A 24,468-nucleotide genomic window follows, 5' to 3' on the forward strand; every position below is an offset into this window, starting at 1 on the left:
AGGAAGAACTTCAGCAATCATTTAGTTCAAACCTCATAGGTGAGAAAGCTGAGACCCAGAGAGATGAAATGACTTGACCTATGTCACACAGGCAGCAAGAGAGCCATGATTTAACCCAATTCCTTTGAGTCTAGTGATCTTTCCACAGAACTACGATGTTTTTCTAATGGAGGAATTCTGTGCAGATTAGGCAAAAAAGCTGCCCTTAGTTGGGGATAGCATGGAAGATAACAGACTCTGGGACACCAGTGGAAGGGCTAGAAGAGGTAGGGGAGGAGAATTTACCTCAAAGGATCATTTGGTAGCTTTCTGGATGATCTAATCCCCCCAAAATATTTATTAAATATCCTCTGAACTAGGTGCTAAGGATACAAAGACAAAGCAAAATTCTTCCTACCATCGAGCTTACATTCCACAGCAGTGGGGTGGGATGGAATATATATCATGTAACCAGAAAAGTATATACAGGATAATTTGGGGTGCAGGAGCATTAAACAACCACGGGGATATGAAGAATTAGGAAAGGCCAGTGTAGGCAATAGCATATGATCTTGACCCTAAAGGGAACTAGGGATTTTAAGAGGTAAAGATGAGAAAGAAGTATAAAGGCATAACCAGGGGAGGTTGAATGCCAAACTCAGGAAAGAAAAAGAGGATAAATGGGCTGGACTTGAGTGTGTGTGAAGGGGAGTGAGATGAACTAAGCATGGAAAGGTAGGCTGGAATCTGATTGTGAAGGGCTTTAAATGCCAAGCTAAGGAGTTTCTAGTTCATCTTAGAGTCAGTAGAGAGCCAGTCAAGAAGTAATATGGGGACACTTGTTCTTTAGGAAAATTATTCTGGTAGCTATGTGGGGAACATATTAGAGTAGGGAGAGACTGGAAGCTAGGAACCCAATTAGGAGGTTGTTATAATAGTCTAGATAGAGAACTGATGAGGGACCAAACTGGGATGGTGGCCATGGAAGTAGAGAGGATATATGCAAGAGATGTTATGAAAGTTCAATCTATAAGTCTTGGTTACTGACGAGGGCAGGTGAGGTAAAAGGAAGAAGTAAGGATGACACCTGAGGTTGCAAAACTGGGTGTGTGAAAGGACTGTGGTGCTATAAACAAAAATAGGGAAGTGTGGAGAAGAGGTAGGTTTAAAGGAGAAAAATAAGTTTCATTTTGAACATGTTGATTTTGACATACCTATGTGATAAGCAGTTGGAGAAATCCAATATTAGAGCAGAAAGAACACTAGATTTGTATTCAGTGGACCTGAGTCTGAATCCCAGCTTTGCCTCTTACCATGTGGATGACCTTGGGCAAATCAATCAACTATTTGGGACCTCAGTTTCCTCACCTGTAAAATAAGGGGGTTAGATTAGTCTATAAGGTCCCTTCCAGCTCTAATTCTATGCTACTATGAGGGACTAGAGTTCAGGAGAGAGAGATTAGGACTGGATACATAGATAATAGGAGTTATCTGCAAAGAGACAATCACTGAACCCAAGAAAGTTGAGGAGGAGAGAGGAAAGTAGAAATGAGTGGAGAGACTAAAAAGAGAATCTTAGAGAAAAGGAAAAAAAAAAGAAAGCCTAGAAAAAGCCTTGTGGGACATCTAGGGCTTGAGACATGGATAATGATGTGGCAAAGGAGAAGGAGGAGGGAAACTGGGAGAGATCAGTGAGAGTGGGAGAAAAGTGAGTAAAGGCAAGGACTATAAAAAGCTTTCTATAGAAATTTGGTTGTAAAAGGAGGAAGGGGAAGGGAATAAGCATTTATATAGCACCAACTATATGTGCTAGGCACTGCACTAAGTGCTTTACAAGTATAATCTCACTGGATCTCACAACAACGTTGTGAGGTTGGTGCTTACTATTCCCTTTTTTCAGTTGAGGAAACTGAGGCAAAAATGACTTGCCCTTGATTACATAGCTACAAAGTGTCTGAATATGGATTTGAACTCAGGTCTTCCTGACTCCAGCTCCAGCCCTCTATCCACAATGCCATCCAGGAAGAGAGCTTATTATTTTTAAACAATTATTAGCACTAAGGTATTATCTAGGCCACTGGTTCTTTGCCCAGGATGGTGGGTCTAGGAGGGAAAGCAAGCCTCCTCAGTCTATTAGCATCCATATCTTCACTTAGATGACAACTCCAAATATTAACTTCCCCCTATCCAAGCTCATTCATTAGCCTTTAAGCTTCTGGAGGCAGTAACTGTTGTTCTGCTGTCTTCGTATCCCTAAAGACTAGCACTGTATTTGACACAGCAAATCCTAGTTGAATTGAAGAAGACTAATGGTGGGTGAGGCCCAGTTTCAGTTTGCCACACCCCTCCACTACAGCTTGAAGGGAGTGAAAGCAGAACAGAAGGGTGCCTGAGTGGTCTTACCCCAAATATTAGTGCTTAGAGGTAGGACACCCCAAACTCTTCTTCCCCTCCTCCCCCCCAGTTCACCTTCAATGAAAAGTTTAAATTTGGGGCAACTTTTGTGACCGTGCGATCTCCTGGGCTCTACTTGTGAGGAGGAGCTCAGGGCGATGGAGTCCTTGTAGGCTGTGGGAAGAGGGCATGTCTTGTTAGGACTTCTGCAACTCAAGTGAGGGTGGAGCTGGGAGGGTTGGTCATCCTACTCACTTTTATCTCAGTGGACTACAAACAATTTACCACCTATTCCCCACCCCTACCCCGTCCTGTTATGATGCTCCAGTCTTGCCATGTTTTGTTCCAGCTAGTTAGCTTCACCATTTATTTATTAAGCACTTAACATGTCCAGAACACTGTGTTAGGTGCTAAGGAAGATGACAAAGATTAAACAAAAACATAGTCCCTGTTCTCTCAGAGTTCATGATTTATTATGTAGATACAACACAGGCATCTAGGTGGTTCAGTAGATATAGCACTAGGCCTAACGTTAGGAAGACTTGAATTCAAATCCTGTCTCAGATACTTACAAGCTGGGCAAGTCATTTAACCTCTGTTTGCCTTAATCCAATGGAAAAGGAAATGGTAAACCACTTCAGTATCTTTTCCAAGAAAACCCCATGAACAGCACTGGCTTACTATGGTCCATGAGGTTACCAAGAATCAGACATGACCAAGTAACACCCAATACATACACAACTAATTAATATGAAATAATACATAAATACATACGAGTCTAGCAAACAAAAATTTTTTTGAGGTCTAGTGTACCATTAGTTACTGAGGAGATCACCTTTGAGTTGAGCCTTAAAGGACAGACTGGATTTTAATAGGCAGATATTGATGGGAAGGGGGAGGGGGTACTTCAGGAACACAAAACGTTTCTTAGGTTCTAGGATTATAGTGCTGCGTGTTTCGATGTATTGATCTTTTTTATGACTCCATGAATGAGTAACCATAAGGCAGCTCACTACCTTAAATTCACTGACCCAAAAGCAATTGTTGAAGTTTTTCTTCAGCAGAATCTTGTCTTAGTATTCTTGGATTTGCATTTTGCTGGAAATGTCTGTTTTCAAGTCAAACTTGACTTTCCCAGCTGCAGAGGAAATGACAAGAAAAGAAAAACACAGCCAATAGATATCAACAATTAATTCCATCCACAACTAGCCAGCTGTTTGTGCATGGAAGAATCAGCCAGATTCCTTTTGGGGTTTTCACCACTGAAAATTGATACTGCAAATTCAGAGACACAAGCTGTTTGTAACATGTCAGGAATGTGCGTAAGATCACAAAAAGTTGAAGAGGATAAAATGAAATCCAGATCCAATTGTCTTTAGGACTTACCAGTGTAATTTTATATCTGAAGAACCTATATACACCTATATTTTTGCATATGAATGTGCACACATTTTTTAAAAAAACTCACTGAAAGATATTTCCCCTCTGATAAGAACGGCAATCTGCCAACTACGTCAGAGTCGTTATCCAGAACAGACATGGATTTATCAGCACAGAGAAGGTGTGACATTCTCAGGAATCCATATAACCAAAGAATAGTGAATTCAGCAAACCCTTTCAGATTATACAACTGCTTGTACAACATGTATGTTTTTAAAGTTTCCTTACAAATATGAAAGTTACTAGGAGTTAATATTCTGCCCACAGATAAAAAGAAAAGCAGGTTCTTCTGGTTAGCAGAAGCATTATTCTGACACATGCATGTACCTGCCATTTTTAGGAGTTTAGGTACATTTAATCAATAAGCCTTTATTATATGCTTACTCTGTGCCAAGCACCAGGCTAGGTGTTCAGGACACAAAGACAAAAAAATCAAATAGTCTCTGATCTCTTACATCCTATCAGGCAAGCCAGAACCTAAAAAAGTATATACGAAACAAATATCAAAAAAGAAAAAAAAATGGGAGGGAGGAGGTATTATCATCTGGGGGAAGAGGGATCAGGCGGTCAGGAAAAGCTTTAGATAGCAGGTGGCTGTGAAGGAATCCAGAGGTGCTGAGGCAGAGGTGAGGAGGGATCGCCTTCTATACATGAACATCATGTATGGGGAATACAAAGAATCGAACAACAAGCATTCACTATTCCACGCTTCCTGTGTACCAGGAGGTATGTAGACAATAAGAAAAAGTGAAAAGGGTGTCTTTAATGGTAATTTTCCTACTTTGAAAACATCTTCCTAAGTTGCTGGGCAAAACCACAGATTAACAAGCCTCTGGTGCAAAGGCATGTCATAGTTATCATAAAGAATCCAACAGAACGAGTCAGTTACCTTGAGCACCCATTCTGTTCAGACTGATGATGCAGTGATGTTAAATGTTCTGGTGCCATCAAGAAACAGGCACAGGCAGGTGGCATAGTGGAGAGGGTGGAGTCAGGAAGACATGACCAGCTGTGTGATCTTGGACAAGTCACTTGATCCCTCTACTTTAGTTTCCTCATCAGTAAAATGGAGATAATAATGGCGCTTAACTCAAAGGATTGCTAAGAGGAGCAAATGAGATAATATTTGTAAACGGCTGTGCAAACTTTAAAGAGCTACACGAATGCCAGCTGTTACTAGTTTGCTAATAAAGAGAAAAACTAGAACTGACAGGGGTTTCCATGCAAGCCATAAGCGATCTAACTACAACCCATCTTCAGTCTCATCTCTTATCTAATCTTCTTCATATACTTTCCATTGTAGACAAATTGGGGTATTCATCATTCTCCCTTTTGTCCTGCTTTGGCCTTCCTGTATGCATTTGTATAGGCCCAACTCCTGTTCCTGGAAGAGGCTCCACCACATTGTACATTGAATTATTTCACTTGCTACGGAGTCTGAGTCAGATGCCACTTTCTCTCCCTCATCTCCAAAGCTAAAAGGATCCTCCATGAATCTCTTATCCCACTATCTGACCTCTCACATTATATGCATATTGCAAGATACTATAGTTATTTGTGCACATAATCATCTCCCCTTCACAACTTCAAGCTTCTTGATGGCAGAGACCATAATTTTTCATTTTTATTTCCAGTGTGCCTAGCACAATACTCGGCACACAATAGGTTCTAGCTACATGTTGGTTTTTTCTTTTTTTAAGGAAAATGGGACTGTGTTACCATGTTTTTCCTAAACACCAATCGATAGCTATACTACTTGTTGTTAGGATTCAAACCAACCCCACTAATTTTCCTCATCTGTAAAATGTAGGGGCTGAACCTTAGAATTACCTTCTAGCTCCAAATCTATATGCCTAACTGATCTTCAAGTTATCAGAAGCTAAAGAGTCAAAGACTTCCAGCAGGGAGTGGGACTCTTCTTGGAACATATGCCAAAACGAAAACAAAGCGAGAGAACTGAAAAGAGGTGTTTCCCTCTTAAACAAATATCATTTAGTCAAGGAAACATCTGAGGGAGGAGTTGATTGTTTAATCTCTGGCTGATGGACACACATACTTCTACAAGTCTGGTATCATCAAGGACTTTAGTATCAGGGATGATCCTTGCTTGGCAAGCCTCAATTCAACGGGACTTTTGGCTCAGTGTAAAATGCCCCAAGGGAGTCAAGCTAATCTCTAAAGCAGGGCAGAGTTCAGCTCATCTTGGTCAGAACAGAGCAGGTGGGCAGCAATGACAAGGAGCTTTGACCAAATAAAAAAGCCATTAAGCATTTAGCACATTAACCAAAAAATGCTTTTATTCGTAGATAGTCATGATTTCACTAACCACTAAATTAGAACCTCCTCTGGGGTTCCACTTAGCTTTCACACAGTTAACAGACAAAATGATATCTGAAAGCCAAGAATGCCTCCGGAGGATGCCTCATCTGTCTCCCTGTTTTTGCAGATAAGAAAAGTAGGACCAAAGAGATACAATGACTGGCCCACGGTCACACAACCACTTAAGAGAGCCTCCTGACTCTCTGGTAAGAGCTCTTTCCACCATATAAAAACATCCATCAGAGGTGAAAAACATGTAAATTAGTTGGGAAGGATGGTAGACTTCAAGTGATCTAGGAGAGTGCTTCTTTTCGGAAGGGCACTGGACATCTCTCAAATTAACAGATTTCTATTGAGTTCTCTTTTGTTGCCCTTCCTCACCTTTTGTTTTTTATTTTAAATCAAAATCAAACCAGGAACTGACAAAATCATGGCGTGCTAAGACAGGTACAAGTGTGACAATTCCTGAAAGGCCACATCAGACATGCCTATCTTCTTACAGCCTTCTTATCTTCAGTGTGATAAGAAGTGTGGAGAACAGGATCAACCTGATACTGGAGAGACTGAGTGTTTATATCAGAATGGAAGCTGTCTAGGTAGACCTAAAGGACTAAAAACATTGGCATACAAACTTCAGAGGAGGTGGACAGGACCAGAAAAACAGTGGAGAGTAAGGGGAGGGTCTCTGAGCATAGTAAATAAAATAGTTATTTTGAGTCCACCATGGGCAAGGCAAGGCACTAAACCAACAAACAGGTAAACTGACTCGTCACTGAGATTCAAGGCCCTCTAATTAATTAGAAGAATTCTTCCCTTTGACTTCCAATTCTTGTATACTTCCTGTGGCAGGAGTACTAAAGTGTAGCCTATTGGGAAGAACACTGGGTTAGCAGCTGAGTATAGTCTCGGACAGATCATTAATTCTTCTCTGAACTTTAATTCCTTTATCCATATATAAGAAAGAATATCGTCTCCCCTCTATTTCTCACAGGGCTGATAAAATCAAAGGTGAAAAGAGATGCAAAAGTGATTGGACAACTGTAAAATACTCTAGAAATGTAAGATATTCCCACTGTTATTACTCAGGTTAACAGGTGGTCACTATTGATTTCTGAAGCTATTTGAGAGTAGAACTGCCTGGTTTATATAAAATGAAAACATTCTAAAACTAAATTTGTGGATGAAAGGTCTGGTAAAGTCTTTGATAAAAGTGGAGAGGTTGCTTTCAAAATAGGTATAAAATAGGTCCAAGATAATGTTAGCCATAATGAAGAAGTTCTGGGTTAGAGATAAGCTAGATAACTGAGTGATTCAAGAGACAAAGGACAGGAATCAATGGAAGAAAGCATAATGGAGGAAAAAGTCTGAGGACTAGCAAAAAGCAAACCATAGCAAAGCCTACTCCACAAATCACTGGCAAGTGCTCATTGTCATTCTCCATGTAGGAAGCAGATGCACTGCCTGGGCTAGAAGGTCCCTTAGAAAGATGGGAGGGAAAGCATATAAAGAAACAATAATCAAAAGAAGATTTGTAAACTGTTAACAGTCATCTGAAAGGATACTCCAAATCACTAAGAAGAAGAGTACAAATCCAAACAACCCAGAGGTTGATTCACCTCACATCCAACAAACTGACAATGATGACAAAATCTTTCATCGGGAGGTTGTAAGGAGAAAAGTGTACCAACACACTGTTGGTGAGGCTGTGAATTGTTCCAAGAATTCTGGAGGCAATTTAGTATTATGAGAAGAAAGCGACTTTGGCCCACAGGTTCAAGTACTAGGTATATGCCTCAAGGTTGCCGACAAAAAGAAGGGCTCTACGAGCACCAAAATATTTATAGGAGTACTTTTTGTGATAGCAAAGAACTGGAAACAAAGCAGGTGCCTATTGAGTGGGATGCGGCTAAAGAAAATGTGGCACATAAACATAATGGAATATTGTGCTGTGAGAAAAAACAAGCATGATAAAAACAGGAGCATGGAAAACCATATACGAATCAATGCAAAGTGAAGTGAGCAAGGATAGGAAACAACATACTCAATGACTACAACAATGGAAATGGAACAAATGACTACTACCCCCAAAAATGGAAACCAAATATTTTTAAATTATAAAGATAAACTTGACCCCAAAGAAGAGATATGAGATGACACTTCCCCCTGCTCCTCTGCAGAGCTCAAGGTCCAGAGGTACGGAACACTGCATATAACATCAGAGTTTTAAAAACATACTGATTAGTTTTGATGATTTTTTTTCTCTTCTTTCTCTTTTCTTTTTTAAAAAATTCTTTGTCATGAGAGATGGCTCTCTGGAAAGGGTTAGGGGCAAGAATACAGGAAGAAATCTAAAAAATACAAAACGTATAAATAAAAATCTTTTTTAAAAAATGATGCCTAGGGAGTTGCTCCAAAGCAATTTTTCTCCTTTCACATATGGAGCCTTTCCTGACCCTCCCCACCCCACTCCCAATTATCTAGCATTTATTTATTTATTTATTTATTTATTTATTTATTTATTTATTTATTCCTTCCACCAATGGAATGTAAGCTTCTGAAAGGCACAGCCTGTTTTGGTTTTGAGTCTTCATTATTCTCAGTGCCTCCCTCAGATGCTAGCACATAGGCACTTCATAAATGCTTTGTGCTCACTAAGTGAGCCAGATCCTGCATATGAATACCATACTCATAAGTGGTGCACTAGTGATAACACATTGATACAAATGCCAATCATCTGATTTACAAACAGATGCTTTAGAGCATGGTTCCTAACCTGGGATCTATGAATTTGTTGCAAAAAATATTCTGATAACTGTATTTCAATTATTGCTTTTCTCTGTAGTTCTACTTATTTCATTTTATGAATTTTAAAACATTATTCTGAGGAATTAATAGACTTTACCAGACTTCCAAAAGGGTCCACGACAACAAAATAATGTTAAGAACCACTGCTTTAGGTGACATAAAGGAGTCTACGAATTTGATGACACCCAACTCTGTTAGGGATTACTGTCTGAAATAATCAGTTTAGGTTTGAGGTATGCACAGTTTTTGTTGTTGTTTTATGGGCAGTTTGGTATTCTGAAGGAAATGAATGCCAAAACTTTTGGTTTCTGGGAATGCTAGCCAAAGGTCTCTGATTTATTAATATCTGATCAAAGATTACACTAACTGATGATCATGTGGTAAAAGAAATCATCTGTTATTTAGGAAGGAAGTGCTTACAGGAAACAGTAAGAATCAGTAAAATACATTTAACAGTTAAAGTGGACCTTTTGCCTGGAATTGTTCCCCTACGATTTTAAAAAGAAAAGCCAAAATGCATATATTCTTGATAATAAAAGGAAAATTAAGCCTAATAGAATATTGTGAGATTTAATGACTTATCGCATCTAGTTATCTGGAATACTCCACTTAAAATAAATTCTAACCTTGTAAGTATATTGATATTTTGCTAAGCCAAAGAATAATTTGAAGGAAAATGTTGCTTTGATTAAACTTTGGCAAAACGTATTTGAAAACGATGAGTTTATTAACAGTATTTCAGGTGAAGACAAAGCCAACATGAAAAAAAGCCTTTAAAGAGTAATAAGTAACAAGCAAATAAAAGCCCCAAGGTTTAATTTCTGAGTAGGGCATAATCTGCACATTTTCTTAGCTAACAGCCTAGAGATGAAACACTCGTAAAACCCTTCTTAAACTTTAAGAAAGCAGCATCAGGGAGATCTTCAAGAGAAGAAATGAGTAAGATAGGATTACTTAAAACATTTTTCAAGATTCCTATTACTCAGGAAAAACAAAACTGTAGAAACCAAGAAGGATTTAAAAAAAAAAAAAGGTTTCCAAATCACTTTTGGGAAATACTAAAATCAGGCATAAATAGTATTTCTACAGGAACTTAACCAAAGAAATTGAAATATAGGTTTATTCTGCATAATGCTGCCCCAATGAGTATCATTTCCTTCCTTGCGGGGGGGGGGGGGGGTTTGGTAGGGCAACTGGGGTTAAGTGACTTGCCCAAGGTCACACAGCTAGTACATGTGTCAAGTTTCGGAGGCTGGATTTGAACTCAGGTCCTCCTGACTCCAGGGCCAGTGCTCTACTCACTGTGCCACCTAGCTGCCCCAGGAATACCACTTCTAAAAAAAAAATCATTAATAGGGTCTTGAGCTGGAAAGTACATGATCATCCAGACTGACCCCTTTATTATAACTGAAAGTTACTGGAAAGACTTACATGAACTGATGCTGATTAAAGTGAGCAGAACCAGGAGAACACTACACACAATAACAGCATCATTGTAAGATGACCCATTTTGATAAGACTTGGCTTTTCTCAGCAATATAGTGATCTAGGACAATTCCAAAAGACTCATGATGGAAAATGCTATCTACATCCAGAGAAAGAACTATAGAGTCTGAATGAAAATCACAGCATACTATTTTCTCTCTCTATTTTTCTTTCTTGGGGTTTTTCCCCTTTTGTTCTGATTCTTCTTTCACAACACGACTAATGTAGGAATGTGCCTAATATGATTGTACACGTATAGCCTATATGAGATTGCTTGCTGTTTTTTGGCAGGGGGAGGAGAAAAAAACTTGGAACTCAAAATCTTATAAAAGTGAATGTTGAAAATCATCTTTATATGTAATTGGAAAAAATAATATACTATTAAATGGGGAAAAAATTTAAAAATGGTATATAACAGGAAAAAAAACCCTGAAGGTTGCAAAATAAACTCCACTGTAAAGTTGCCCAGCCATTTATAACTTTTTTCTTTTATAACTAGCTACTCTTTTTTCTTTTTTTTTTCTTTTTGGAGTGGGGAAGGCAGGGCAATTGGGGTTAAGTGACTTGCTCAAGGTCACACAGCTAGTAAATGTGTCAAGTGTCTGAGGCCACACTTGAACTCTGGTCCTCCTGACTCCAGGGCCAGTGCTCTACTCACCACGCCACCTAGCTGCCCCAACTAGCTACTCTTTTAAGATCTCATTTACCTAATATATAAGTATTAAGGGGTATGCTCATACTTATCTTTAATCATTATTTTAAGTCATGAAGGAGCTAAACTAAAGAAAACATATAAATTGCACATCTGTTCTCATGACATATTCACAACTCAGCACTCCAGTCATTCAGTCAAGGGTTAGTATTTGGCCAGTGGCCCAATAATCACCACTCTGCCATATGTAGAATGTGCAACACCTGTGGATCTCTCACCTCTGCAAAGGGGTGGGGTAAGAATGTCTTCTCATATCTCTTCTTTTGAGTGATGCTTGTTCTTCATCATTTTGCAATATTGACTTTTGATTATTTTTATGATTGTGTAGTCCTTGAACATATTGTTTTCTTGGCTCTTCTTGCTTCATTTTGCAGTGTGAATCTTTCCATATTTCTTTGTATTCATCATATTTGTCATTTCAAATATGGATAATAATTTGTTTAACCTTTCTCAAATTGATGGGTACCTACTTTATTTCCAATTCCTTGTAATAATAAAAAGAGCTGCTTTTAAATATTTTGAGGTTTATGGGGACCTTCTTGTCAATGAAAAGCCTTCTCAAGGCTTAATGCCTTGGGGCATAAAGCTATTAGTGGAATCTCTAGACCAAAGTATGTGAATCTTTTAGTCATTTTACTTTTATAATTCCAAGTTGCTTTTCCTTTTATACTGATTAACAATTCCACCAACAGTGTATCAGTGGGGCACATGTGAATTTCAGCGAAAGTGGAAAAAAAATACAATTAAAATCACCAGCACGTTATTCTGTCAATGAATAGTCACTGCCTAAGAATGATGCTGATAGTTGTGGGAAATGCCAGGATAGTTTTTGGTTTTGAAAAACTGAGGTAAGTTTGTTAAAAGTGTACAAAAATACATGCATATACACACTATATATACATATACGTATATTATATACATGTTCACACATAAAGATTGGCAAGTTGAATGTCCGAAAAATAATTATAGTTACTATGACAGCTATAAAAGAGTAAAATCGAAGATTTTATTAATTTCTACATTTAAGTATGTGTAGATAAAACACAAACTACTGTTTGTTCTTCTGTTATAAAGACTACATATACTATATGTGTATATATCTATGAACTGCTTTGAAAAAACCAGATATCTGCAACAAATATCTGAATTTGCCAAAGTTCCTACTAAAAAGCAGCTGAACTCGAATGAGTTAAAATATGTAAGACACTTTATAAACCTTAAATCACTATATAATTATTATTATCATCACCATCATTATGATGAAAGTAATAATCATATATTATATATTAATAACCTGTAGTCATATAATAACAATAACAATAATTGTAATGACCAATCCTAGTCCAAGAAAACAGACAATGACATATACCTCATGTCTCTCGGTAGGAAAGTAGTTGATTACTGGTATGGAATGCTGGATGCAATGTCAGTTTCGTTTAAATGTTTTTCTTTCTTAAAAGGAAGGTTCAAATTGTGGGGATGAAGGTGGGTAGGGAAATTACTATGATATTTAAAAAAACACATCAATTAAACTTTAAAAGCAAATAATAATTTGCTCCGTCACATTTAAAAAGATATGTTTATTACATAAGGCAAGGCCTGTTTATAATTCCTGAGTATGCATATCTAGTACTTTAACGCTGCTACTGGAAAACAGGCTGAAAAACCTGTCTGTCTTCTAAAACTAGGCGTTCTGAACTTTTGGTAGTTAAATTCTTCAACGAAACTTATTTCTTCAGAGAATCTCAGGGAGGTCCATCAAGATATAAGCCGCTTAAAAGTGTTTCCAAGTCATAGAAGTGAGAGGTGATTCAAACACACAGGCCCAGACACACGGACACAGACAGACAGAGACAGAGACACACACACCCCTCACACCCCCACCTTGGGTGCATGGGGGAGGGAAGGAGCTAGGAAAGCAGCCGATAACAGGAAAAAATAGAAGTGATCAAAGATAAGAAAGACCAAGTAACCACAGTGGCAATAAAAGGCACACCCACAGGAAGATAGTGAGTGAACATCTTTGGTTTGTTTAACTGAAAGGTCTTACAATCCTCTATGTGAGGAAAGAAAAAAAAGGGTATTTTTACAATGGGCAAAAATTCAGGGTGGAATAAATGGCTTTCACATTTAGAACCAATTTTATAAAGGCAAACTGGAGTAATGGTAAGAAATCAAACCCATCACAAATCATGGTTGGAAAAAAAAAAGATGGCAAAGAAAAGTACTGTTCTTTTTTTTAGGGGGGAGGGAGGAATGTCACACAATAACTAAGAGGCCAGTATAATCTTCCTAAGTACAACTCTGATCATGTTATTCTCCGGCTTAAGAATTTTCTGGGGCTGTGTGTTATATCTAGTGTGAAACACAAAACTCCTCAGCTTGATATTTAAAGCCCTTCACAGTTTGGTTCCAGACTCCAACTAAGGCTCAGGGAAGAGCTCAGAATAGGAAGAAGAGAAGAGGATTAAGTGGTGTGGGAAGCATCCTACAATACTAAAGGGGAAAAGTTGTTTCTGTATTGTGATAGTCATTTGGGGGGGGGGCAGGGAAGTCAGGGCAATTGGGGTTAAGTGAGAGTCATTATTTTATAAGGATTTCATTTTTTAAAATAGGCATTCTTACTTTAGTTCTCTTTTTAGTTGTCTTGTTTGTATATCTCCAGGTTTATTACATATACCTCCCTTTCTTACATTCTACGGTTCAGCCAAATTGGAATTCCTTAAGTCAATATTCTATCCCTGGCCTCAGTACCTTTGCATAGGTTGTGCCTGGAACATACCTCTGCCTCTCAGAATCCCCAACTTCCTTCCTGGTTCAACTCAAATGCTACCTCCTACATGAAATCTTTCCTGATCCCCTGTCATTAGTGTGCTTGCCTGGGTGTGTCTACTCTCTCTGTCTCTCTCTTAAAATTATTTTTTGGTGACATATTGTATCTTTCTAATAAATGTAAATACCTTGGAATCAGGGAACTTTATTTTTGTTTTGTATTCTCACTGCTTAGCACAGTACAGTATCCAGTATATATTAGATGTACAAAAAAATGCTAGAGGTATTGGATTAGAAGATGAATTCAAGCTTAGCTTCAAAATACCTTACTTCAGAAATTAATAAAATCACTGGCAATTTTATTTGCAAAAACAATAAATACTACAGCATGAAACAATGAAAAGCGTGCTAGACTTGGAGACAGAAAGCTGGCTAGGTTCAAATCCCAGCTGCCATTGATCTGGGTGTCTTTGGTCAAGTTGTTTACTTAACCTTTCCATACTTCAGTTTCCTTCTCTGTAAAAATGAAGGAATTAGATGACCTCTGAGGTTCTTTCTAGCATAAGCTTATCAAATCACAAAATAGTAAGGGCCTACTTGTACATTGCTAGCCACTGGAGATACGAAGACAACCTCCCCAACCCCCCAAATAAAATAGTTTCTGCTTGCAAGGTGCTCACATTCTATTGGGAGTGATATTATATGTACAAAGTAAAGTACAATAAAAAATACATCTATTATCTTATTAAAGTATACTTCAGCAAAACAGTGAGTGCATATATATATATATCAGCATGTAAACAATGTCTACAAAAAATGAAAAGTTACCTTTGTTATTGACTTTTGTTTTATATAGAGAAATAAGAACTTTGAAGTGAGACACCATAAATTCTATGAAAATGCAAAACTGTAGCATTTGTTGACCAATGGATATAGTTTCTTTATTGCTATGGTATTCAATTGAACAAATTTGGCATTTACTAAGCATCTACCATGGGCACTGTACAATCAGGACATGAAAAGATGAATAAAATATAGTCCCTGTCAGCAGTGATATATCCAATTCTCTGTTCAATAACCAAAAAAACCCATTAGGTACTGGGACATTTTGGGGGAAGGAGAGTGGGTGTGATTACTAGGTGATAAGGGAAGATAATATTTAAGATATTTTTTTACATTCTAGGTGAAGGTTAAAGAAGCTTAAATAGCTTAAGGAATCCTCAATGGTTGAGTTATTAAAACTTATCCCAAGATATACAGGAGGCTTGGTATTTCAGTACACAGCCAGCACTACATATATGTATGTATGTATGTATGTATGTATAGCTCCCCTCTTCTGCTACTGACCCAGCATAATAAATGGTACGGTACTAACAAAACCAACACAGCATTTGGAGTTGCTTTTGACTTTAATAAAAAAATGGAGATGGGAGGAAGTGAGGTGAGACATATTTGCTGTGTTAGCTTTTCATAATAACTAATGGTTAGAGAAGACATGTTTGGAAGGCTTGTCACTAGAGCCAGTCACCACACTTAATTGTTTTCTCACATTTAGTGTCAATTTTTCTACTGTACCCCACTCCCTTCTTTCCTACCTATTATTTCCCCCTTGAAATGAGATGCAATCCATTTTTTTTCACAAGTCAATTTAAGTAAGTGAACTGAGCCAGCTCCTTCTCCTAAGGATGAATTTATAACAAGACTTCAGGGATGATCCTTTGGGATGAATGACATACACCTGTAAGAAATGTTTGTTTTTGCTCCTACACAAAGTCAAGATGTATTTGAAAAAATAGGGAGTTCAATAATAGTTAAGTTAACTAAGAACAGTTAGCTTATTAATAGTAATTTGGAAGGTTATAGCACATTAAATAAGAGAAAAGCACAAAAAAACCAGCTGTGATTTTAATAGCCCAATCCTTTAATTTCATGTTGATTTGTTGCAGCAACTCAACAAATGCATACAAGATGCAAACAGATATCAATTGGATTCAAACAAACATTTAGGTACCTACTAAGTGCAGCACATTATGCTGGGATCTCCTAGTAAAGTCAACATATAGATATCTGGCACGACCCTTTACCATTATGATCAAGGCACTTCTCAAACACTCAAATAGCTGTTTCTAAAAGACACTCATACAAAATCATAAACAAATATAAAGAGTTCAATACTTAAGAGAACTGTCCTGTTCCCCTCAACCTGGACAGTAGTAATTAGGCTGACATCATAATAATGGATTATTTTTCTGAGAAAATTGAGGGCAGGGGTCATGAAGATGGTCATGTAGTAGCAGCCTCCCATCCTTCTGTAACAAATGTTCATACATATAAATACCACCTTGTCCCATGAACCAGTTCTGACTTTGTGAAGACATTAGCATCTAAACAAAATGCTTAATGTGTCTTCTAAAATCAAGCAAGTTATATAATGAGAATTACTGAAAGAAAAGTACTATCTAAATACTCAAATGTTACATGTTAAACTGTTTATTTCCTGAAAAAGCCAAAACAAATCCTAATGCTGTCATAACTTTAACTATCACTGCAATGCTATCATCAGTTAAGTAGTTTTCAAATCAGCATATTAACATAAACCACTTAGTCTATGCCAAACATGTTTATATTAATGAAATATTATGTATGTACCTTCTACTTTCCCAATTCCAACTAGCCCCTCAAGAGTTTTATCAGCAGTGTTAAAAAATGTTTCATCTGTCTGAATTCAACTGTTTCACCCCTCCAAAATACTCCTCTAATATAAAATGAACAATGTAAAGATTTATCCAGTATTAAAAAAAAACATTTAAAACATGTTTACAAAACTAAATTCTGCTTAAGTCATTTGTAATTTTACAAATTTTTCTAAAATTAAAGTAAAAAAGCAAGGAACATGGAATCACTAACCTGAAAACAAATGGCCAAGATTTGTTCTGTCTTTTTTGTTTGTTTGTTTGGAAATCCAGTTGTCCCTCTCTGCTAGGTTAAGATCTCCAAACTTCCTACTCCAGCCAGCACATCTCTGTCTTGTGAAACTGTGCCTTAACAGAATAGATGACAAGTTGTTCTGGTCCTCACTGTAATCAGAGACTTTACATTCAAGTTATCCTCTTTTTGCCCTACTACTGTTTTATCTCATAGCCCAGGAATCTGACAGTAAATGTGATATGGAAACTTATCTGCTGGCAGAAAGCAGCTTTCATGATATGTTTTTGAAGAGCAAAGGGGGCGACGGAAAAGGAAAGGCAAAGGGGAAAAGAGAAACCCATCCATCACTGCTCCCCAGGCAGTGGGAAGAGAAATTTGCTTTTTGCGTTTTTTTTTACTATGAAAAGTGCCCATACGCATAAAATTAAAAAAAAAGACATTCATAATCTTGATCTCAGTGTAGTAAATTAGTAAATGACAGATAATTTCTATTTTGACATTTCACACTCCAAATAAAATATTGTAAAGTATATGTTTGTATTCTTAATAATAGCTAACATGTCCAAAGTGTTGCTAAGATTTAAAAAGTTCTTTCATACATTATCTCATTACACCCTCATGATGACCCTATAAAGCAAGTAGCAAAAGTACTATTACACATTTTACAAGTGAAGAAATTGAGAGGTCAAGTGGTCTGCCATTATACCATAGTTAACACATATTTAAGGTAGGATTTAAACCTCCCACCCGTATCTTCTGACATCAAGTCCCAACACCTACCACTGCACCAAAGGGCCTCTCAAAACAGGATCAGAAAACTCTGTTTTCTAATTTGCTCTTTCATTTCCTTGAAATTTGATCTTGGCCAAGTTAGTTCACCTATTGAGCCTCAGCCTCCTCATTTGTAAAATAAGAATGATATTCTACAATCTTTTATTTTGCTCACCTCACAAGTCAGAAGGATCAAATAAAACACTCTAATGTGAAAGGACTTTGAAAACTATTGTTTCAGGCTGAGCCAATACAATAAAAATGACAATTCTATCTAAGTTAATTTACTTACTTAGTGCCATACCAATCAAGCTACCAAAGAATTATTTTATAGAGCTAGAAAAAAATAAGAACAAAATTCATCTGGAAGAATAGGTCAAGAATATCAAGGGAATCAATGAAAAAAAATGTGAAACAAGACAGCCAGAAGTACCAGTGAAGGAAATACCAGATTTCAAACTATATTACAAAGTGGCAATCATCAAAACAATGTGGCAGTGGCTAAGAAATAGAGTGGCAGAATGGGAAAAGGACACACATGCACAAAAATATTTATAGCAGCTCTTTTTGTGGTGGCCAAGAACTGGAAATTGAAGGAATGCCCATCAGTTGGGGAATGGCTGAATGAGTTGTGGTGTATGAATGCAATGGAATACTATGGAATGCTATAAGAAATGATGAACAGACAGACTTCAGAAAAAGCTGGAAAGACTTACATGAATTGATGCTGAGTGAAGTGAGCAAAATCAAGAGAACATTGTACACAGTAACAGCCATACCGTTTGATGACTGACTTTGACAGACATAGCTCTTCTCAGCAATGCAAGGACCTAAAACAACTCCAAAAAACTCGTGATGGAAAATACCATCCACATCCAGAAAAAAAAAATATGGAGTCTGAATGCAGATCAAAGCATACTATTTGCTCTCTTTTTTTCGATTTGTTTTGTTTTTTCTTTTTCGTGGTTCCTCCCATTTGTTTTAATTCTTCTATACATGACTAATGTGAAAATATGTTCAATAAGAATGTATATGTAGAGACTATATCAAATTGCATGCCATCTTGGGGAGGGGGGAAGAGAGAGAGGCAGAGAAAATTTAAAACTCATGGAAGTGAATGTTGAAAACTAAAAATAAATTTAAAAAATTAAAAAAAACTTTTTGAACTGGTATAGAATGGAACAAGCAAAAGCAACATATACAATAATGTAAAGAAACAAACATAAAATGAAACTGAGTAATTCTAAGTACCAATCTTGGTTCTGGAAAAAAAGATAATGAAACCTACCTTCCTCCTCTTGGCAGAAAGGTGGGACACTATGGGTCACAATGTTGTATAATATTGTCAAACATGGTCACTTTATCTGATATTCTTGCATAATTGTTCATCTTTGTTCCATGGGAGGGTTCGTTGATGGGAGGAATTTAATAACAAAACACGGTTCCATACGGTACAATGTAAAGAGAGAATAGAGTAAGATAAAGAAATGTCAGGAGTAGAGTTGACATGAATGAATAGGAGGGAGTCAAAAATATTAGCAGGGGAAGAAAGCTGAGGACTGAATTAAAGGGATTTTAACTAGAAAAAAGAAGGCTAGTTATATAACTATAGACTGAACCACATTTTCCAACAGCAAAAGCAGCTAGTACCGAGCCTCAGCTTAGTTACTTAGCATTTATGTACCACTTTTAAGTTTTACATGTCTAATATTTAAGCTATATCTTGCATTTCTGTAGTAGCAAAAGCAGGAGCCATCACATCTGAGCTTCACAACCTAGTCAGGAAATTGAGGCTCAGAGACATCAAGTGACTTGCCATAGTCACACTACTGGTATCAAATAGGATATGAATGGAGGCTTTTCTTACTCCAAGTCCAGCACTCTTTCTACTGTACCATGCTGACTCTCATCACTGGAAGATTTTAATTATAATATAATGCTAAGTAAAATCTCTAAAGATTTTTTCTAGTCCTCTCCTTTTTTAAAGAAAATAGGCTCACTGTGTCATTTAGTTTTTGAAAAGTGTATACCCTATATATAATTCTCTCTGCCTACAACCTTACAATTAACTACTGTTCACATTAATATCTGGGAAAAAATCCAGTCCTTTGCCACAGACTGCTTTACTAAATACTGTAGTAGTGTTCAATGTTATTTGGAAAGTAGAAAGACAATCAAGTGGATGTGTGGGAAAGTAAATCATTACCATGCATAGCACAGGATACAGCTGGGACCAGTCAAGCTCATTCAGACAAAGTTACAGTCATCCCCTTAGCTGAACAGGAAGTAGTAATCTAATAAAGTGATTCCCAACCCATATTTCTTTCTCTCCCACCCACTCCCATTCCACAATAACACAGACATAGCTATTTATTATAGTTTTTACAACACAAAAATTCACATTCCCCCAAAATTATTAGTATAATGGGAAGAATTTTGAGTGAGTAATTATAGATTAAAGTTCTGGCTAAGAAGAAACAATAGGGTACAACTGATACACTGATTGCATTCCTCTAGAAGAACAGGTTGTAGCAACAATGACAAAACCAGTTTTTGGCACATAGTATAAATGCTCTTTAATATTCAACTCCTGGAGTTTGTTTCCATAGCATCAAAATATTACCAAAGTAGCACTTTCTTTTTTTAAAGACATTTTGAAATCTTCACACCCTAGCAACAAATTTCTTCACCATCTTGTAGACAATTCAGAAAGTATCTCAAACCAGTCAGTACATCTCTCTAAATCTGTCCTGACTTCTGAACTTGCTATGAAAATTTGATGCTATTTCTGATGCTTTCCTCCATTACTTCTCCTATCCAATCCAATACTAAGCTCTGTGGATTCTTCTCCTGTATCTGTTGCATCCTTCTATTGCCTCTATTCCTGTTGCCCCAACCCTACTTGAGGCTCTTCCATCAAGTCTTACTGCCTTCACTTTATCCCCTCCAATCCATCTTTATATTGCTGTCAGACTAATCGTCTTTATGCAGAGATACAGTCCAATTGGTCTTCTGCTAAAAAATCTCTAGTGGTTCTCTACTAGCTACCAAGTAAAATTCAGATCCCTTTGTCTCTTGAAGTCCAACAATTAGGTATCACCTGACTCTCTTCAGTTTATTTCATGATGTTTGCTTCTATATACTATGCTCCAAACCAGACTGTTTCCCCTATCATGCCCTGAGCTTTCCTGACTTCATATCTTTGCTCATGTTATGATGTGAAATTCCTTCCTCTCTGCCTTTGCCAATTGAATACCTCTCCTTTCCTCTAATGTCCAATGCAAGTGCTGACTCCTCCAGGAACCTTTCCCTGATTGCATAGCTGTAATAACCTTCCCACTCAGACTTTACACCACATGTTTCTAATGTACTTATCACATAAGACTGCATGTTGTAGTTATGGTTAACAAGAACTGTATTTTGTTCTTGTTACTACTGCAGTTCCAACAGGAACAGGGATTAAGCAATTAATAAGCCTTCATGAAATGTTTACTATGATAAACCATGCTCTAGGCTAAATTCTGGGATACAGAGACAAAGTGAAGCAGTCTTTGTCCTCAAGGAGCTTAGATCCTAAAGAGGGAGACAGCATGTGTACATACACTTGTAATGTATACAAAGTGAATGCAAGTTGGTCATGGAAGGGAGGATAGTAATATCCAGGAGCAACTAGAGAAGCTTCATATAAAAGGCAGCACTTGAGCGAAGTCTTTAAGGAAGCCAGGGATTCTAAGAGGCAGAGGTGAGAAAGTTGTGCTCAGGCATGCAGAGCAGTCAATGCAAAGGCATAGGGATGGGCACAGAACTCAAAAGAATGTGAAATAGTGAGTAAGTAGACCAATATGGCTAGATTCACAGAACAAGGAGTAATGCGTGAGAAGACCGGAAATTTAAGAAGGGGCCAGGTCATGGAAAACTTTGAATGCCAAACAGAAGACTTTATAGTTGATCCCAGAGGTAATAGGGAGCTACTGAAGTTTGTTGAGTAGGGTGTGGTACGATAAACCTGAATTTTAAGAAATTACTTTGGGGGCAGCTAAGTGGTGCAGTGAATAGAGCACTGGCCCTGGAGTCAGGAGGATCTGAGTTCAAATCCAGCCTCAGCCACTTGACACTTACTAGCTGTGTGACCTTGGGCAAGTCACTTAACCCCAATTGCCTAGCCTTCCCCCCTCCAAAAGAAAAAGTCATAAGAAATTACTTTGGTGGTTATACCAAGGATGGGAAAGAGGAGAGGCTTGATTAAGACAGGATGAACAAATGGAAGGTTATTGCAATAGTTTTCATTCAGTTGATGAGGGACTAAACTAGAGTGGTAATTCTGTGACCAGAGAGGAGGGGACTTGAGAGATACCATGGAGATAGAAATGCCAATATCTGGTAATTAATTAGATATGTGAGATGAGAGTGAGAAGCTGAGGATGAAACTGAATTTGGGAACCTAGGTAACTGGATTTTTTTTTTCAAAATTCTGATTTCTCCCACACTGAACAGATCATGGTATTCTGACACACAAGGAGTTCGACAATTTGTTTAATGTTGAATGAAGAGCACAAAATAGCCACTTGCTCATACTGGATGCTTATCCAACATCTCAGGTATAATCCTCCCTTCTTAATCCTCCATTTTGGTGAGAAAAAAGCAGAAACTGACATCATTCCATCCACTGTGACTTAATGGCAATAAGATAAATCCTAGTCCACATTTCTATATGAAAATATGGCTTTGTAAACACTATCAAACTATTTGCTGTCTGTCTCAAAATAGGAACATGAATTCCCAATATAACTCAGATAAACCAGTCAGAGCCTAAACAATAGCTCTACTTACTTACTACATAAACAAGATAGGTTAAAAAACAAAGGAAATGATGGCTGATGAGTTTAAATGGGCGTGTCCAGAGTGAGAGAGGAAGTGGTAAATATTTTTAACCAAGAAGATACTAGATTTACCTTCAAAAGGTAGTTAAAGCAATACCTAACTTTCCATCTTTCCCAATTCCTAGCCTTTCCTTTTTAATCAAAGTTTAGAGAAAGTAAGAATTTTATGCCAATAGTTAAAGTATAAATATCAAAGCATTCTTTCTCAGGTACATGCAAAAAAAAGTAACAAGCAGGAAACTGTTACCTAACTGTTGGATGGCACACATTTGAACAGAAAAAAAAAAAAGCAGCTCTACGGAAAAAACAATTTGATAGCACAGAGTGGAGAAGCAACATATCTTTCTGAGCTTTTGCCCCCTCTCCAAGCAGCTTCCACATTTTCTGAACAGCTGGGAAATTTCCTTTTCACAGGAAAAGGATGACTTCATAGTTCACACTGAAGTGGAAATGACAAAAACTAAATGCATCATCCAGAAAAAAAGGTGTTTCCTGAAGAAAGGAGACAATGTATTGTTTGAAGGAAAAAAAACCCTCTTAGAGTAAACAAAAAAGAGACTACTAGACTAAGGAAAGTGTCAAGGCAAAAATAAGCTTCAGTGGGATAGATTATGCCACTGTAAAGACAAGTTTATATACCACAATATCAAAGGAGGAGCAAGAATATACATCCCTATTTAAGAATACTGTGGGACTTCAATCTTCAAGTTTTATAGATACATTTTTAACTTCAGCATTTTCCAAATGTAATAAGGATTCTAACCTTAGCATGAAAGTTGTTTGCTCTTAAAAAATAAAAACTGCCTCAGTGTTTCAACTGATAATCTAATAATTTACTTTTTAGATAAGTTTTTAATTGAAGCTTTTCTTTACATCATCAGTTTTCCCCAGTATCACTTCTCTCTTTCTACAAGAGCCATCTCATATAACAAATAGTATTTTTAGGATAAAAAAAAGTAAAAGAGAACAAAATCAGCATAACTTATCAATATATTGAAGAAATCTGAAAGTATGTAGAATATATAACAGCTGTGGATCTTCCACCTCTGCAAAGAGCTGGGATGGGAGGGCCTTCTCATATCTCTTCTTTTGAATCATGCTTATTCTTTATAATTTTGCAACATTCCCTTTTGATTTTTGTGGGGGTGTGGTTGTTCTTTGTTTACATTGTTGGAAATATTGTGTATATTGTTTTCTTGAATTTGTTTACTCCATCAGCTCATATAGACCTTTCCATGTATTACTCCAGTCATCATATTCATCATTTCTTGTACCACATTAAATTTCCATTACATTAATGTACCATAATTTATTTAGCTATAACCTAATGAATGAGCATCTACTTTGTTTCCAATTCCAATTCAAGTGTTGTTATGAATATTTTGATGTATGCCCTGCTTGGGGTATAAATCCAGGAAAAAAAAATCACTGGGTCAAAGTATATGGACATTTTAGTAATTTTATTTGCATAATTCCAAACCGCTTTCCCAAAGATTCGCATCTCCACAAACAATGCACCAATATACCTAACTTCCTCTCCCCCCAGTACTATTACAATACACTGTCATCTCTGACAATATTTAGGTTGTGACATGAAACCTCAGAGTTGTTTGATTTGCGTTTCTCCTTAAGTCATTTGGAGCATTCTCTCATGTGCTTGCTAATAGTTTACAAATCTTTTGAAAGCTTATTTATTGAGTAATGTGGAATTGAGGAATTTGAAGTTCTGGTCCTACGTGGTCATATGATCATGTGCATGTATATATATGCACATATACATGTGTATGCATATATAGCTGTTAATGGTTTATGTATTTTGGATATCAAACCCATATCAGAGAAATATGTTGCAGATTTTTTTTTCTCATTTGACTATCTCCCTTCTCAATCTAGGTGCATTAATTTTGTCTGTCCAGATGCTTTTCAATTTCAAGTAATTAAAGTTGTTTATTTTATCTTTCGTAATGGCCTCTATTTCTTTTT

General features: G+C 37.1%; 1 protein-coding gene across 9 annotated transcripts in view; it reads right to left on the minus strand.

The window, feature by feature from the left end:
* ADD3 (adducin 3) overlaps nucleotides 1-24,468 on the minus strand; it is a 168,543-nt gene that overhangs the window by 69,986 nt on the left and 74,089 nt on the right. For 2 of the 9 annotated variants that reach the window (XM_036734605.1, XM_036734613.1), the window contains exons 3-4: nucleotides 18,894-18,994; nucleotides 16,814-16,947 (exon numbers count right to left, since the gene is read on the minus strand). The exons of 4 other annotated variants lie outside the window; for them this stretch is intronic. The gene's annotated coding sequence lies outside the window, so the exon portion shown is untranslated. Of the gene's footprint in view, nucleotides 1-1,193; nucleotides 1,254-16,813; nucleotides 16,948-18,893; nucleotides 18,995-24,468 lie in introns of those variants that run through there. 3 more of the 9 variants (XM_036734606.1, XM_036734607.1, XM_036734612.1) reach the window with 3 other exon arrangements.

The sequence above is a fragment of the Trichosurus vulpecula genome, chromosome 8, assembly GCF_011100635.1.
Source record: "Trichosurus vulpecula isolate mTriVul1 chromosome 8, mTriVul1.pri, whole genome shotgun sequence".
NCBI classification, from domain to species: Eukaryota; Metazoa; Chordata; class Mammalia; order Diprotodontia; family Phalangeridae; genus Trichosurus; species Trichosurus vulpecula.